The sequence below is a fragment of the Schistocerca cancellata genome, chromosome 3 (genome assembly GCF_023864275.1).
Source record: "Schistocerca cancellata isolate TAMUIC-IGC-003103 chromosome 3, iqSchCanc2.1, whole genome shotgun sequence".
Taxonomy (NCBI): Eukaryota; Metazoa; Arthropoda; class Insecta; order Orthoptera; family Acrididae; genus Schistocerca; species Schistocerca cancellata.
This window is the reverse complement of record NC_064628.1, coordinates 170,762,485-170,777,108: the sequence shown is the minus strand read 5'-3', so window position 1 is coordinate 170,777,108 and position 14,624 is coordinate 170,762,485. Positions and strand designations below refer to the sequence as shown.

General features: G+C 40.3%; 1 protein-coding gene across 1 annotated transcript in view; it reads right to left on the bottom strand.

Moving 5' to 3' along the window:
* The window catches only part of LOC126176184 (MAP kinase-activating death domain protein), a 545,775-nt gene that overhangs the window by 309,850 nt on the left and 221,301 nt on the right, over positions 1-14,624 (bottom strand). The gene's annotated exons all lie outside the window — the stretch shown is intronic.

Below are 14,624 nucleotides of genomic sequence, written 5' to 3'. Positions count from 1 at the left end.
AATTATGGAATTTAAGACAAGGAAACAAATAGAATTTGACATGAAATTATCCATAGGAAATGCCATTGTAAAAAAGGAAAAATGGACAAAGTTCTTGGGAATTACAATCTGGGACAGCCTCAAGTGGGACATGCATATTGATTCCTTAGCATGTAAGCTGTTGAAGAATGTGTTTGCTATAAATATGATTAGCAAATATTGTAAGGACATGGGTGTACTAAAAACTGCTTATCATGCCCTATTCTCATCAAACTTAAACTATGCTGTAGAAATATGGGGTGCAACAACTCAAGCCAACCTAAATACATTATTAATACTACAGAAAAAAGTTATCAGAATTATTTGTGGTGCCACATCTCGAGAATCATGTCAGAATCTGTTCCCAAAATTAGGTGTGCTTACCATTATAGGTGTGTACATATTGAAAGTTTTATTGCTTGTGAAAACAATAAATCCAAATTTCAACTGTGACCTGCACCAATATGATACAAGGCAAAAGTTCAGATACCATGTAAATAGCCACAGAACAGCTTTATATGAAAAAAATGCACTTCATGCTGGGCTGAAGGTAGCCAATGCCCTACCAAAAAGTCTCACAATCCTTCCTACTAACAAATTAAAAGATCAGCTAAAAAGAATTCTAATTGAAAACCCTTTTTATTCCCTAGACGAGTATTATATCTGTATGAAAAGTATTTCATAAGTATGTCAAGCTCATAGTTTTAAGTAACCTACAACTAATATAATGTTGATAGAAACAATATTTGTAATATCATGATTGTATACTACCAGATGTAAAATCCATCAAAATGTAAAATTTATTAATACAAACAAATCTTTAGTTTGTAATGTATAAACTGACGTATTCAGAAGAATAATCTGTATGATGTCCTGAAACTGTATTATTTCTAGGGATTGTATTTGATTATTCAATGTTGAATAAATATTATTATTATTATTATTATTATTAAGTGAATTAATGTTAATAACAGCACTTTACAGATGATTAATGTTGATTTGAAAAACAATAAAGTAAATGCTTTCTACAAAGAAATACATTTTATTTTTGGGTTCTCCCTCGTATTGTTAGAGAACTATCTTGTGGTTTTTGCATACACAATTTTTCCTGTACCTTTGAAGAGACAAGTAGCAACAATAAAGCACTCCATCTTCAGGCCACAAGTGGCCCATCGGGACCATCCGACTGCCGTGTCATCCTCAGTTGAGGATGCGGATAGGTGGGGCGTGTGGTCAGCACACCGCTCACCCGGTCGTTAGGATGGTTTTCTTTGACCGGAGCCGCTACTATTTGGTCGAGTAGCTCCTCAATTGGCATCATGAGGCTGAGTGCACCCCGAAAAATGGCAACAGTGCATGGAGGCTTAATGGTGACCCATACAACTGCCGGCCACACCCGACAGTGCTTAACTTCGGTGATCTCATGGGAACCGGTGTGGTCAGTAATTTTTAATATTAGTCTTGCTACCATTCTTCCAAATGGAGCTGACACCAATACCTTTCAGTCTGTCTTGAAACATCTTCCATGACACTTATGTGTTGAATAAGTGACTGAAAAGATTCCATATAAGTGAAGAACAAAATTTTAGTAATAAACCTGAGACATTAGCAATTCCATGAGAGTTTTTAATTTTGAGGGAGTTAATTACACTCTTAATTCCTTTGGCAGAGAATAGAGTAATTGTAATTTGCCTCAGTGTATGAGACATTGCTTCTTGTATATATTCAATTTCTTTATCTCTTGAACTATCCATTCCAATCTTCAGAGCTATTTCAAAGAAGTAATTATTAAACATGTTGTCTATCTGACTGCCATCATTTATCATTTGTCTGTTTCCTTTAATAACAAACACCACACTTCTCTTAACTGATTTCCTGGTTTTTCTTTCCAGTATTGCCCACTTAGATTTACCTTTTATTATCTGAATTACTGTTTTCAGACGTTATTTTGAGCTTTTTCAATTTTTCATCACTTTCTTTAAAACAGCATAGTATTTCTTATAACACAAAATCAGTTCTACTTCTCTTTTTGTCCTTGCCATGCCATAAAAATTCATATCCTTGCACATATTTTTATCCCTTATGCAACCTAGAACATAGTTGATGTCTTAGTAGTGCCATACTTAGCTGACTGAAATCCATTTATAAATGTATTAATTTGGGACTGATATATGGCACATCATTCCAGTCAGCTTCCTGTAAGGCTGCCTTGAAACTTTCTGTTATCTGTTCATTAACTACTCCATTTCCATGATCCTATTTCATTTTAATCAAATTAGTTGTTTATTGTAGCCAGTCATGCTTCAGGGTCTAAAAGACTATTCACTACTGGGTGATCACCTACAGACATGTGTTTATTAGTGTACGTACTGCTTTTCTACGTAATGCTGGTGAGAAAATTAACTGCAAAACACGTTATGAGTATTACGTAATATTTCCTAGTTGTTCTTTTTATTTGAATCTCTCAGTAAATTAAAATTAAAATCCCCAAAGACTATCATTTGTTTTCTTTTGACTGTTAACTCAGTTTCTAGTAATAATATCTGAAAGTTTTCCAGTCAGGATCTGTTCACTGTAACAAATAGAAATTACTATTCCAGTAACAACAATTCACAAGCACAGGCTTTAAATTGCTGATATACACAGAAACTACTGATGTCAATATATCTGTACTGTGTTACACACATGACAGCTACTTCTTTCTTCATATTTTCCCTTCAAAAACTGGGCTGCAGCTTTACAGTCCTCTGTGTTTAACATTCCTGTAATTCTGTGGTGCTCAGGCAGGCAAACTACACTAAGACCGTGACTACCCAACACTCGATATAATCTGGCAGACATGGCAGTTTATGATGCATCAGGAAATTTTCTTTGGCACAATTGACAGCACAATCTGACATCTTTGAGAAACATCGGAACCATTCGTGTGGTATCTCATCAGTAACTATTGTCTGCCTCAATGAATGTATTCTCGCCAAGACAAACTTGATGCATTGTTAGCTTCTAGTTGGTATCAACAGTTCTTCATTCAGTAGACCTAAATTTACACTACTCTACATTTTTATCAGTGTTGTGAGATTTAATTTTATAGTTTTTTTGATAAAGTCAGTGTATTGCATCAATATTCAGCTACTTATACACTGAAGAGCCAAAGAAACTGGTACACCTGTCTAATATCATGTAGGGCTCTGCGAGCATGCAGAAGTGCCAGAACCCGTGGCATGAACTTGACTAATGTCTAAAGTAGTTGGAGGGAACTGGCACAATGAATCCTGGAGAGCTGTCCATAAACCTGTAAGAGTACGAGGGGTTGGTGATCTCCTCTGAACAGCACACTGCAAGGCATCCCAGGTATGCTCAATAATGTTCATGTCTGAGGAGTTAACTCGTCAGTGGAAGTGTTTAAACTCAGAAGGGTGTTCCTAGCGCCACTCTTTAGCAGTTCTGGACGTGTTGGGTATCGCATTGTCCTGCTGGAAATGCCCAAGTCTGTTGGAACGCACAATGGACATGAATGGATGCAGGTGATCAGACAGGATGCTTATGTACATGTCACCTGACAGAGTCATATCTAGACGTATCAGAGACCTCATACCACTCCAACTGCACGTGCCCCACACCATCACAGAGCCTCCACCAGCTTGAGCAAACCCCTGCTGACAAGCAGGGTCCATGGATTCACGAGGTTGTCTCAACACCCATATATGCCCATCAGCTCCATACAATTTGAAACGAGACTCATCTGACCAGGCAACATGTTTCCAATCATCAACAGTCCAATGTCAATGTCAATGGACCCAGGTAAGGCGTAAAGCTTTGTGTCATGCACTCAGCAAGGGTACACAAGTGGACCTTCAGCTCTGAAAGCCCATATTGATGATGTTTTGTTGAATGGTTGAAATGCTGACACTTGTTGATGGCCCAGCATTGAAATATGCAGCAGTTTACCAAGGAGCTGCACTTCTGTCATGTTGAAGAAATCTATTCAGTTGTTATTGGTCTCATTCTTCCAGGATCTTTTTCTGGTCACAGTGATGTCAGAGATTTGATGTTTTACTAGGTTCCTGATATTCACGGTACACTCATGAAATGGTCATATGGGAAATCCCCACTTCATTGCTATCTCAGAGATGCTGTGTCCCATTCCTCATGCGTCGACTATAACGCCACGTTCAGACTCACTTAAATCTTGATGACCTGCCATTGTAGCTGTGGTAATTGATCTAACAGCTGCACCAGACACTTGTTGTCTTATATAGGCATTGCCGACCACAGTCCTGTATTCTGCCTGTTTATATATCTCTGTATTTGATTACGCATGCCTGTACCAGTTGCTTTGGCATTTCAATGTATGACTATCAAATAGCCTATAGCACAGTAAAATTTTTATACATATTGTGAATATGTTTTCCAAACAGAGCAAAAGTATGCCTACAACAGTAAAATTCTAACATTTGACATTCACAATCCACTAAAAACTGGACGTCATTAGAAGACTGGAGAAAGGTGAGAAGTGAAACATTATTATGATTGAATTTGATATTGCATGTTCAACTATATACAATATTAGAAAAACAAAACCAACAGCTTGAGAAATTTGTGTCAGAATTTGCATCTGTTAATGGGCTAGGCATTAGGGAAACTGATGAGGGGAAGATGACGTCATCTAGAAGTTTGCGGGTGGCATTCGCGGGGCCTCAAGCTGAGTCTAAGATTACTTCCACCTACTTGTGTCAGACCCCTCCTGTTTTCTTTCCTGTCAGCCTCCCTTGGCCAACTCTTGTTTTTTCAACCCCACAGAATTAGGTTTCGAGACCTGAGGGTGACTTTCAGTTTCCTAACTCTCTCACCCCATTTCTACGGGCTTTGATGCACGAACCTAACCCAAGGTTGTGGGTGAACTCCCCAATGGCAGCTGCAGTGGAGCAGGAGGGCTTCGGTATGGCGCATATGCTTAGTGAAAAAGACAACGGATCCAGAGTACCATGGCGACAGCACGGTTCAACCTGAACAAGTTGGCAACATCCGCAACCCACTCAACTTCACACTTAGTGATCCATCACTCCTGTTGAAACCTTTGTTTGGGTTGAGAGAAAGTCATGAATGCTGGGCAAGTTCATGGTTTTTAAATAAGTCCCAGGTGATGCAGTGCCTATGGAGAGGATACTCCACTTGCTCCTGCAAAGGTGCAGACAACATAATGGGGATTCACAGTTGCTGGTTTTAAGCCCTGCGCTGAGGGATGTGTGTGCAGGCACCAGGGTAACTCTCATCAGTGGGATTGTCCATTGTGGCTAATTAACTAGTTAGCACCTGCCTCAAGCTAGGCGCCTCTCAGTTAGTAAGGTACTAGTCCATTCCCCACCTTGCAGTTATATGGGTGTATGGAGCAGCAAGCATCTTGCAGTGCTTGATACTAGGTTGGTTATTGAGACATCTGGAAATAACCATAATAAAGTAGCTCATATGAATAAAACCAATAATTCAATAACAAATTTGACACCTGGAATGTCTATATTACCCAGACAGATACTGCCCTGTAGGTAGAAAAACAGCCATAATTGACAGAGAACTGCTGCATTTTTGCACTGAGTGGCTGCATTACAGTAAACTCGTCTCTCAGGGAAAGGCAGCCTGTGTGAAGATAATTACATCTTTTTCTGGAAATGGAGAGAAATTGGAGAAAAATATGAGCATGGAGTTGGTTGGCATTGCAGAATAAAACAGTCTTCTTAGGTGCCGTGAATAACCAAAATCTATTTCTGAATGATTAACAACTTTGAGATTAAGGACATTGGGCCCCGTCATATTAATCTCAGCATATGCTCCCACTATTAAAGTGCCACCTGAAGACAAAGACAAATTTTACAAAGATCTAAGGAAATGCTTGAAGAATGTTTGTGGATCAGATAACCTCATGTTACTGGGAGACTTCAATGCAAGGATTGGGAATACACGAAACAAGTGGCCTGACTGCATTGACCCACATGGCACTGAAAATATGAACGAGAATGGGCAGCAACTGTTGAAACATTCCACCTCTCTTTTGCTCTGCATCACTAACACTTACTTCTGGAACAGAGCCGTGCACAAAGTAACACAGAAACACACACATTCGGGCCATTGGCATCAGATTGCTGTGCTTTTGTTAGCTAGTCATAGCTCATGTCACATGATCTCAGTAGCCAATGACAGCAGATATTCAGAAGATGTGACCAACATCACATCCTTAATCCTGTACATATCACAATGCTGATGATGATACTGATCACTCTTTAGTTATGACCAAATCATGGTTCACACCAAAGAAGATTCACTCTGCTGAGAGCGTTTGTTGAAGAGTGGAGATCAACACCAATGGCAACCAAGATGATGCGCTACTTAAAAAGTTCAGAGAAGATAGCCCAGGTGAAAGTACATTTTCTTCAGTGCAAAGTCACAATATATTTTCCTCAGAGCTGTAAAAATAATCAATCTTTTGCATGGTAAAGGTTTTATACACCTGCATAGAACTTCCAGGCACTGTAGGAAAAGAAACACAGCAAAAAAACAACGTGTTTTGGAAAGATCTTTGAAAAGCAGCATCTTCATTGCATATTTTCATATTACAGAAGAAGAAATACAAATTCCACCAAATGTAGCACAGTAGCTTCCAGAGCATTGAAATCAAGATAGTGCTGTGCTTTTGTTAGCCAGTCACAGCTCAAGTCACGTGATCTCAGTAGTCAATGACAGCAGATATTCATAGCATAGGGTGAGATGTCACTGTTCAGTAGTGTGAATACATGAATATCAGAAGTAAAGTAGACGGTGAAACAGAGAAGAAAAAGCAGCAAATTGACGCGTAGCACTTGATGTACAGCCGACAAATAGTTCCAACTTGTCTTAAGTCAAGAAAGAGCTTTATCCCAGGACAGTACTGCTAGAAAGCTGACCTGAGACCCACTGCCCTTCTTTATGGTTGGACCCCCTACAAAATACAAACCTGAGAGCAGCAACTACAGTATAGTATGTGCAGCGGTGAATAAATTGGGAACATGAGTTGCAAAATGCAAAGTAAATATGGTCAAGTAAGGGTACTCTGAAGATGACCATAGTGAATGTAGAGAAACACAGACAGTTAAACATCTGCTTATTTGCCCAAGGATGGAGTTTGTTTGCACAGTGGAAGATTTATTTTTGTGCAATGACAAGACAATTAAAGCTGCAGAGTTTTAGAAGAATAGAATGTAGATGTTCTTACCCAGACACAGAAAGTAAAGTAAGTAAGTGCACAAATAGGAAAAGTTAATGGTTTAAATTAATATACATACAGTATAGGTTCAACAAAAACCTAAGCTTTCACGTATAATATTAGTCATCAAATTTTTCTGCTATTTTTTACGAGGGTTTGGTTAAGTAGATCCTAAGAGTACAGCTTAAATTGTACCAGCTGAATATTTCTGACAAGTACAGTTATAATTTTCAATACTGTGCACCAAACATTTTGTTGATTATCTGACTGGATAAATGTTCTGTTATATCCTAGCCAGTAATGCCAACCGAGCCCGCTGCCAAAAGGTTGGCAGCATCAAAGTCCGGACGCCGTCCGCATAAGCAGCGCCAGCGATACAGGAAATCGCCGCAAGTCTGCGCGCGCCACCGCTGGCTTCTGGCTTCTTAAGCGCTGGAGTCGCGAGCGCTAGGGTTCTGTATTCGCCGCTGAGTTGTATACTCACCACCGATTGTGTACTTGCTAGTCCGTTGTGTGTTCATTGCAGCAGAGTTGTTGTTTGTCGTCAGCCGACGCTGACCTAGCCGCTCCGACTCGAACTAGACAGATTTCTGTAGACACGGAGTTCACTACTGTGTTTCTGTATCCTCATTAATAAAGATAAGTACCGACTTTTATTTAATCAGAGTGTTTGGGTTTTCATCTTTCTGTTCACTGTTCCAGCGGACCGGTTGGCCCGCTATTAAAAGTGTGGCGGTGACTTTGTAAGCCGTTTCTACAGCGAAGTGTTTGTCGCTACGAACGCCGCCACAAAATGTTCTATACAGCACTTCAATTTTTCCATAGAAAAGCCAATTACATGTGAAATTACTTGAAAAAGTGACCTTGCAATTTTTTCTTAAGGATAATTATACACTTTTCCCATTGTTTTTGCATAATTTGTACGCTATGAAAGAACTAAAAAAATATGAAAAACTAACCTTGGAGCTTTGCCTTTTATTAGTGTGTGGTACCTTTATGATATAACAAACAAAAACGTGCCACTAAAATTTTAAATAATGGCATAAATGGCTAGTCTTCTGGGCCCAAAATATTTCTAAGCATCTGGTCCTCAAAGTGTTAAGCTTTGATGGAGATTCAAGCAGTCTGTGATTTAAGAAATATATCACACATTCTCACAAGTAACATAGTAAATCTTCTGTGAAAGGAAATTTATTTTGAAAATAGTGCTTCTCAATTCATCATTCACAATACTTCCCTGCAACATGTTAGAAATGTAAACAGCTGCAATATCATGCTCATCGAAAGCAGTTTGTTGTTACGAAATACTGCATAGTCTTCGTTCCAAAGTCTTTGACACATTTTGCTCTCAGCAGATGTTTGTGTACTGTGTTTTGTTGTTGTAAATGGCAAATTTTCTTTGCAACTAAAGTTTTATTTTGGTATTATGCTCTCATTTATGTTTTACTGCTTCAGTGTTATTTTCCAATATCAGGCTGAAGTAAAATTCTTTGTTAGATTATCAGTTCTTACTGATAAAAATTACAAAAAACTAACAGAAAACAAAAGTAGTGAAAAATTCCAAGAATTCTAAAAAATTCCCAGCTTTTCCCAAATTTTTCCCAGATTTATCATTTATTGCAGAATCCACACTTGAGCATGATTTTACTGCACCTAGCTTCTCCAGGTCACTCCAGGTACTGTATTCTCTATTCTTGGTCAGGTTATAGCCAGCTCCCTTAAATATCAATACCTGCTCTTCTTCACTCAGACACCAAGTCAGTGCCTTAATATCCTGCATTTTCTGGATAAGGCTAGCACTAGGTTTTACAATGCTTGTGATCTGGTAGCATGATCAAAATTTTTTCCTACATGTGCTGCCCTACTGCTACTCAGAAGAAAGGTCTCTTTTCTACTTAGCTTAGTTTCTAATCTGTCTCTTAAATTCTTATTAATGGTCTGTTGTGCTCTGTTTTGTTCTAGAGCTGAATGAGGCTCCTCTTCTTTAAAAAGCAGCAGGAGGCAATATATGTTCCTTAGTTAAACAATTACAGAACCATGCAAACTACTCCACCTTCCTCCCTTTCCTGCTACCTTTTCCCACATCCCAATTTCCTTTTTCCTCCCATATCTCCTCTAATTCAATTTTCACTGTCCCTATTTCTACCTGATGGGTACAAATCTATGCCTCTTGTACTGTGATCTTCCAATCTTTTATACAGAATGTACATATCCATGGGAGAGCCTCATTGAGAATCTATTTTGGCTCACAGTGATCAATCCCCATGGAACCATAATTCATACTCCCCACACACGTATCACAAACTATAAACTAACATGAGCCCATAAGCATAACATCTTGTACATTTGTTACTATCATAAATAATTAACCCATCATCCAGTTTTATACATTAGGGTCATTCAAAAAGAAATGGGGTGGAGGCTATAAAATGAAAAATGTTAAAGGGACCATAATTCTATTGCCTATGGAAGAGAGTATGGTCTCTATAAGAGCACTGAGGTCCCAGACTCAGCACTAAATGGACATGGGCGCAAACTCACATGAAGACAGAGTGAGCATGTCCAAACTTCGACCATCCACTGTACCTACTCAATCATTTTCAAAATAGGGGATTGGAGGCTTCAAAAGAAGAGCAAAGGGGTGTAAAGGCCTCCTTCCTAAATATCCAGTTCATTGATGACATATTTGCTATCTGGATTGAAGGTGAGGACACCCTATCCACATTCCTCCAGAACCTCTACAACTTCTCCTCTATTTGCTTTACCTGGTCCTACTCATTCCAATGAGCCACCTTCCTGGATGTTGACCTCTGCCTCGAAGATGGCTACATCAGTACATTCATCCATATCAAACCTACTAACCACCAGCAATACCTCCACTTCAACAACTGCCACCCATTCCATACCAAGAAGTCCGTTCCATACAGCCTAGCCACCCATGATGTCGCTTCTGCAGTGAAGAGCAGTCCCGCTCGAAATACACCGAGGGTCACACTGAAGCCTTCACTGACTATAATTATCCTCCCATCCTTGAACAAAAACAAATCTCCTGTGCTTTATCTTTCCATTCTCCCACCACCTTCAAAAGCCCCACCATCTGGCCACAGAGGACCATTCCCCTCGTAACTCAGTACCACCCAGGCCTGAGCAACTGAATTACATTTCCACCAGGGTTTCGATTACCTCTCGTCGCACCCTGAAATGAGAAATGTCCTGCCCACTATCCTTCCCAGCCCTCCCACAGTGGTATTCCACCATCCACCAAACCTACACAATATACTAATCCATCCTTACACAACCCTTGCTCCCAATCACTTGCCTTATGGTTCAAACCCCTGTAATAGACCTAGATGCAAGACATACATCCTCCCACCACCACATACTCCAGTCCGGTCACTTTCACACAAGTAACATAGTTCATCTTCTGTGAAACGAAATTTACTTTGAAAATAGTGCTTCTCCATTCATCATTCACAGTACTTCCCTGCAACATGTTAGAAATGTAAACAGCTGCAATATCACGCTCATCGAAAGCAGTTTGTTGTTACGAAATACTGCATAGTCTTCATGTCTAAGGCGTTCAGCCAGACTGGGTTGTCTCCAAACACGTCTCCGATGACATGTGAAACTAGTCATGTGATCTACAAGGTATGTTACAACCATTGTGCTGCATCCTATGTGGGTATGACAACCAACAAGCTGTCAGTCTGCATGAATGGCCACCAAAAAACTGTGGCCAAGAAACAAGTGGACCACCCTGTCACTGAACATGTTGCCAAACATGATATCCTTCATTCCAATGACTGCTTCACAGCCTGTGCCATATGGATCCTTCCCACCAACACCAGCTTTTCTGAATTTTACAGATGGAAACTTTCTGTGCAATACATCCTACATTCCCGCAACCCTCCTGGCCTCTACCTTCATTAGTCGCTGTCCGCACCCATCCAGCCCTTTCCATGTTCCCATTCCAGCATTACACAGCCGTCATTCCACCACCACACTCAGTCGTTTTTTATTTATTTTTTTACTTCTCTCTATTTCTGTCCTTCTCCACTACCTTCCCCCCCACCCCTCCGCCCCCCCCCCCCACCACCACCCGCCCGCCTCCCCACCGCTCCCCTGCCCGCCACACAACCTGCAGCACTTCACTGTCAGCTGTTCCCACCATGCTATCCCTGCCCCTCCCAACACCAGCCTCCTCTTTTCCCCCACCCTGTCACTACCCCCATCATGCACTAGTGCTGCTGCTCGCAGTGTGGTTTCAGTTGCCTGAGACTGCAGTCATGTGTGTGAGTTGAGTATGTGTGTGCTTATGTGTGTCTATTGTTGACAAAGGGCATTGGCCGAAGGCTTTAAGAGTGAAAATATTTTTGTTGTGCCTACCTGCAACTCAGCACCTCTGCTATAGTGGAGCAGCAACTTTCCTTCTCATAATATAGTAATATTGTGAAAAGGATAGATAGCTACTCACCATACAGTCGAGATGTTGAGTTACAGACAGGCACAACAAAAAGACTACAAAATACGTAAGCTTTGAAGCAGAAGGCCTCTTTCTTAAAAAGGCCTTCTGGCTAAAAGTTTACATGTTTAGCAATCTTTTTATTGTACCTGTCTGTGACTCAACATCTCCATTATATGACCAGTAACAATCTCTCTTTGCATAATATTGTACACACATCAAAAAATGTTTTGCATCACCTCTGTTCCAAGAGTTCTGGAAGCTGTACAGAAAATTGGAATAGAGATCAACATAAACATCATTTCTGACCTTTTTTATTGCTCATGAAAACCACACATTGCATGTTGTACCACCATACAGTGAGACCAACAGAGGTGGTGGTCCAGATTGCTGTACACACCAGTACCTCTAACACCCTGTAGCACATCCTCTGCATTGATGCATGCCTGTATTCATTGTGGCATACTATCCACAAGTTCATCAAGGCACTGTTGGTCCAGATTGTCCCACTCCTCAACGGTGATTTGGCATAAATCCCTCAGAGTGGTTGGTGAGTCACGTCATGCATAAACTGCCCTTTTCGATCTATACCAGGCATGTTTGATAGGGTTCTTGTCTGGAGAACATGCTGGCCACTCTAGTTGAGTGATGTCGTTATCCTGAAGGAAGTCATTCACAAGATGTGCATGATGGGGGTGCGAATTGTCATCCACAAAGACGAATACCTCGTCAATATACTGCCCATATGGTTGCACTATCGGTAAGAGGATGGCGTTCACGTATCATACAGTCATTACAGCGCCTTCCATGACCACCAGCAGTGTACGTTGGCTCCACGTAATGCCACCCCAAAACAGCAGGGAACGTCCACCTCGCTGCACTCACTGGACAGTGTGTCTAAGGTGTTCAGCCAGACCTGGTTGTCTCCAAACACGTCTCCGACGATTCTCTGGTTGAAGGCATATGCAACACTAATCGGTGAAGAGAACATGATGCCAATCCTTAGCAGTCCATTTGGCATGCTGTTGGGCCTATCTGTACCGCACTGCATGGTGTCGTGGTTGCAAGGATGGACCTCGCCATGGACGTCGGGAGTGAAGTTTGGCATCATGCAGCCTATTGCGTACAGTTTGAGTCATAAAATGACATCCTGTGGCTACACGAAAAGCATTATTCAACATGGTGGCGTTGCTGTCAGGGTTCCTCTGAGCCATAATCTGTATGTAGTGATCATCCACAGCAGTAGTAGCCCTTGGGCGGGCTGAGCAAGGCATGTCATCAACAGTTCCTGTCTCACTGTATCTCCTCCATGTCTGAACAACATCGCTTTGGTTCACTCTAAGATGCTTGGACACTTCCCTTGTTGAGAGCCCTTCTTGGCACAAAGTAACAATGCAGATGCTATCAAATCGCAGTATGGTTGAACTACAGACAACATGAGCCGTGTACCTCCTTCCTGGTGGAATGACTGGAAATGACTGGCTGTCAGACCCCCTACACCTAATAGGCACTGCTCATGCATGTTTGTTTACATCTTTGGGCAGGTTTAGTGACATCTCTGAACAGTCAAAGGGGCTGTGTCTGTGATACAATATCCATAGTCAACAACTATCTTCAGGAGTTCTGGGAACTGGAGTGATTCAAAACATTTTTTGATGTGTATACATAACATTATATATGTAATGAACAGACAAGGTAAATTAATTCATATCTTGTGTGCAAGAGGAGCAGAGTCAAAAGTTAAGATTCTTAGACAACATAGTCATTATGGACAAAAGCAAAGAAACAAAATAAATTAATTCTTATCTTGTATGTAACAGGAGCAGAATAAAATGTTCGCAGACAACATAGCTCTTATGGGCAAAGGTGGATAAGAACTGGTTGATGTGTTGAAAGAAATTGGCAGCATGCCTAGCACACAACATGGCTCAAGGATAAACAAAGCATGGAGATGATAAGAGTAGTAAAAAGAAGAATAACAACAAGCTTAACATAAGAATATGGAATGACACATTAGTATAATAGTTCACTTACCTGGGCAACAATATTAGGCAGGGTGACCACAAAAACAAGGAAGAACCAGTGGTAGACTGACACAAATGAAGAAAGCTTAAATAGAAAAAGAGGCCTGTTGATATGGAAACAAGGAGTAATTCACTGAAAGTGTTCATTTATAGTACATCATTGTATGGAAGTAAGATGTATAGTCTTGGGGATCCAGAGAAAAAGAGACTGGAAACATTTAAATGTGGTATTACTGAAGTATGTTAAAAATTAAGAGGAAAGATGAAGTATGAGATAAAGAAATACTACAAAGAGCAGATGAGGAAAGGAGTGATGAAGGGACCAGTTAATGGTGTGGTTAGGTGTTCTTGCAATGGCATCAAGGAATGCTTAACTTGGTACCAGAAAGGATAACCATGGAGGAAAAAGGCAGAGGCAGGCAAAGACTAGAATATGCAAAAAAGATTTTAGTGTATGTTCTGTGAGCAGTTACACATAGAGATGAACACAATAGGAATTAGGACAGCCAGCATCAAAACAGTCAAAATACTAATGACCTTTAAAAAAATCTTGACTCATTTATAAAGTATAAATTAAAAATGAAAACTGCACAAGCAGCCAGAAGAATTGTTTTCAACCATTTAGACACAGAAGAGCTTGACACATAGAATGTAAGCTCATGAATTTGTAGGAAGTCTGATATAAACAAGACAGTGTCACAAGTCTAAAGATGAGTGTACTACATTTCAATTGCAAAAAGATAATAGTCTTTTATAATTTACACCAGTGGTAGTCAACCAGGTCACCTAGTGCCCACTAGTGGGTGTTCCAGCTTTCACAGTTGACAGATGCTGGTAGAAGTTTTTAAAACATTTTCATTAGGTTTTCTTACAATCTTGTCATAAA